Raw genomic sequence first — 4,587 nt, forward strand, 5'->3', positions numbered from 1 at the left:
GTATCCGTTCACAAGAGCAGAGAACGCGTCCAAATCTTTTTGAAGTTTTTTTCAATGTAGAGAAATGAATCCAACTTAGATGAAATTTCAGGGACTAGATAAGGGAAAATTGATGTTGAAAAACATGCGAAAAAAAATTCGCTCTGTCTCCCGGGCGAATTTTTTTTCACAGTATAATATTCATACGCCAGGTTGGTCTCCTGTAGTAGAATGTTAATACATGGGCTCCGGAGAGGCGCAAGATGTGGGTTCAAGTCTCACCGGGAGACAAGGCGATTTTTTTTCGCATGTTTTTCAACATCAATTTTCCCTTATCTAGTCCCTGAAATTTCATCTAAGTTGGATTCATTTCTCTACAAAAAAAGTTTCGTTTACTGAATGTTTGAGTCAAGACCCATCTCTGGGTCGCAGTTTAAAAATAGTTTTTTTCAATCTTCTTTTTTTTTACGGGTAAAAATAATTTCACGACATCGGCGTAGATCAAAACAAATGAATCATTTAGGAAGTCAGGTAAGGTATTCATTTACAAAATAAAGAGAAGTGGACCCAAGTGACTACCTTGAGACACTTCAGAGGACGCTTTATAGGATGCAGATATAGCCGAATTTACGGAATCATATTGAAGCCTACTCTCTAAATATGATTTTTTATCCAACTAAAGATGTTGCCTCCTATACCAACATTCGATGATGCCTCCAGAATTTCCTTTATTCCTGCTACATCGAAAGCATGTCCGTATAAACGCAGTCTACTTGAAATCCTTTCACCATCCAATCCACGAGTACACGAGTAGTGAACTTGCAAAGATTTGTTACCACCGATCTCCTCTTAAGAAATCCGTGTTGACACGACGAAATTTTATTTTCCACGACTGGATACAACCGTTGATATTATATCAACTTTTCAAGTAGTTTCGGCAAAGCAGATAGTATAGCCACTCCTCTGTAGTTTGTTGCTAACACTTTTAACCTTTCTTGTGAATAGGATCAACTCGCGATATTTTCCAAATCGATGGAAATGCTCCTGTACTTAGCGACGTATTAAATAGAACGAGGCGAGGACACTTGATCTCGTTGCAACAAACCTTCAGGAACATGTTTGGTATTCCATTGGGATTTTATTTGTTTCATTTTAGGTGTGTTCAACAGAACTCAATCGAAATCAATTGAAATGGATTGCCAGTTGATCAGCTGTTTTTCCAATTGACTTCGATCGATTTCTATCAGGCTGCTGAATGAACAGCCAGACACTAATACTAATGCGCTTAGTTTGTTTTCATTTTTTATTCGGCTGTGCACTTTGAGGTTTCGGGATTATTTTCTTATAAAAAAAGCATAATCGTAATCGTCTTTAGATAATTCTGTTTTGTAATTCTACATTTTTTCAATATCGGCGGACGGAAACAATCCTGGTGTGTTCGAGGGACAAAGAACGGCCATCCTAGAGTTGGAAGCATATTTGTAACATGGCCCTACAGCTTTAGAATTTGAAATAATAGGATCCGGGAGGTGAAATGTTATGAAAACAACACTGCCTGGAATAGGTCAGCAGGAACCGGCTTTGATAATGTGCTGGGTCTACACCTTATGCGACAAAACTGATTTCCACAGCTGCAGGATCTGCATAACCCGTCGGCTCGAGTTCGAATTCTTCAAGAAAAAGTTCATCATATTCCCGTGTCGCTGACAAACCAGAAACCCTCCTATGTTAACAATAATGTCCAGAAACACACGGTAAGAACCGGCTCTGATTATAAACCTGATTACACCATTATTGTTTTGAGTGAGTCATGGCGTTTTATTTTATATTTTTTGCCAGCCATTGGTGACATTTTTGATGCTGCAGGCCAATGTCCAACTGGCCGAAGATGGTACATCACCCCGAAGGTGCTGGCCCAGGTCATAGCGGCACCGAACTTATACCCTCGACACTGGCATCTCCCAGAAGTAACGGGATCTGCCAACATAGGCGGGAATGCTCCGGGAGAGGCTTCCTTTCCGGACCAGAAGACAACACGCATGAGGACGTTTTCCTAGGAGGCTGCATCGGAAGCAGAATGGGAGGAATAAACGACGCAGCATGGGAGGAGCATTGGGCCAATTTGTGGTATCACAGTTGATGGTTCCGGTTCGGATAAATACCCATAGAAAGTAACCATAAACGCACTTGCCAACATAGTATAATAAACAATTTAGAATTCTAATTAAATGGTTTATTTAATTTTAAGTGTACTATTTACATAATTGTTTTAACATTCCGTTGATAAATCCGCCTGAGGAGTGCCTAATAAAAATGCGCGTTCACTTTTCTTGGCGTGTGTGTTTCTTTACCGGTAAAATTTCACATAAAACTAATTTTCTAATGTGGTTTTTAACTACACTGAAAGATGCTCCTAAATAATGCATCACTGACACAGCACAGCGACACCACATCGACCGACATCACTTTCACTGGTACTGCTCCACCGACTCAGAACACCTGGCACAGCAACACCGGCTCAGCATGACCGGCACAGCACCGCCGACCCAGCATTGATGACACAGCACCACCGACCAGCACCACTAGCACAGCACCACCGACTCAGAATACCTGGCACAGCAACACAGACTCAGCATATGAATGGCACAGCACCACCGACCCAGCATGGCAGACACAGCACCACCGACCAGCACAACTGACTCAGCACGACAAGCACCGCACCACCGATTCAGCACACGACAGAAAACACCGCACCGAATGACACCACTCTCATTTCTTTCTTATAATTTTCAAACCAAATCAGTTGTTTTTTGACAGAAAACAACTGCATGTGTGTTAGTGTAATAGAAATCGATAGAAACGAATCCTGCCTCCGAGCTTGATCGTTTTCGATTGGTTTCGATCGATTTCGATTGGCTTCATTGAACGTCAATTGGATTAGTTTCGACCAAAACATTGGCTGAGTGAACAACCATTTACCAATCGAAATCGATTGAAACCAATTTCAATTGGCTATTGAACGGGCCTTTTGTTTAAAATGTTCCGAACTGCCTTAGCAATCGATAAAGTAGCATTTGTAAATGCTAGGAAGGTGTTTTGTATCATTTATGATCAAGAATACTCGTTAACATCGTCAAAATAGAGACTGCTCAATGTTACTCCAAAGCATCAAATTCTAAGCAGAGACGAAATCGATTTTTAAATCAATTTTTGAGTAGTCTAATAAATTTCTACAACCATTTTTTACGTTCTTAGGAATCCAGTGCTGGTTTTAAAAATATGAAACATGCCACATTCCCCGTTACAGAAAAAAATAATCAAAAAATATAGGAAAAAGTGATCAATCTTATCCAATTTTTGGTTTGAATGCCTATAAATTGAGTTTCAAATAGGCCACATTTGGCATGTTTTTGGAAAATTTTGCTCGTTAGTTCAAATGGAATTTCTTGAATCTTGAAAAATCTATTTTTTCATAGGCTCGTACACTTCTCCTGATGAATTCAAAGCATGTATAAGCAATAGGGGAGAGTGGGGATACTTGATCCCCTTTTCTTATTTTTACCATATCTTTTTGGAAAAATTTAGCAACTCGATGTCTATGACATTTTCTGACAGCTTATAACTTCAAGTTTCAATACTCCAAAGATTATAACGATACTTGAACTCGTTGATGAACTAGAAGCATTTTCGTGGGAGTAAAAAAATTGCGATTTTTCTGAAGTTAGGGGAGACTTGATCCCCTATTGAAGGAGGCTTGATCTTTTATTCAGGAAGCCCTAATCCTTGTATAAAAATCAAACAAAACCCAAAGATAGAATGTTAATTGACTATTTTGGTCATGTTTGTTCTCATTTCACAATTTATTACAGACATAAGAAGAAAATTCTATAACTTTGTCTCAACGCTAAATACATTGCATACTTAAAGGCGCTATTTTTTATAATTAAGAGAAAATTAATTATTTTTGCTCTTTTCTTCAGACAATTGTTTGATAAATATTAGTTTTTGGATAAATATTAGTAATTTCGTAATCAGCAATCATAACGATCAATTCAGAAGAAGAATATGCCGTTTGGAAGGGGGATCAATTGTACCCAACTCTAGGGGATCAATTGTACCCATAATCAACATTTTAGAAAACTTTTTCTGAAAAAAGTTGAGATTTTTCCATTACATTGAAAATATGGCATTATGAAGTTCATTTTACGCTCGAAAGATTGAGACTTTGGAACAAATATTTTTTTTCATAATTTTCCCATGTAAGGAACATTTTAAAGTGATGAAAAAATATCTTCAAGTAACATTTTGTGAAATTTTTCAAACAAAGTTCAATTACTCAAACAATTATTTTGTTAAAAAATTTTAAACTACAAGCATTGTTATTTTGCTCATTTTGGCACATTTTTCTAGAACATTTGATCTTTGTAAGTCATTCCAGTAAGGAATCAAGTATCCCCAGGGATTAAGTATCCTCATTCTCCCCTATAGTTGATTTTTTGTGAACGTTCTATTAAATAAATAAGGGCATTTTCTAATAGTAAGCATTTATAGGACAAATGGCTAGGGTCCCTACCAAATGGTAAAGCTTGAAAAAAAAAAGTGGGAACA

Source organism: Uranotaenia lowii, chromosome 3 (genome assembly GCF_029784155.1).
Source record: "Uranotaenia lowii strain MFRU-FL chromosome 3, ASM2978415v1, whole genome shotgun sequence".
Lineage (NCBI taxonomy): Eukaryota > Metazoa > Arthropoda > Insecta > Diptera > Culicidae > Uranotaenia > Uranotaenia lowii.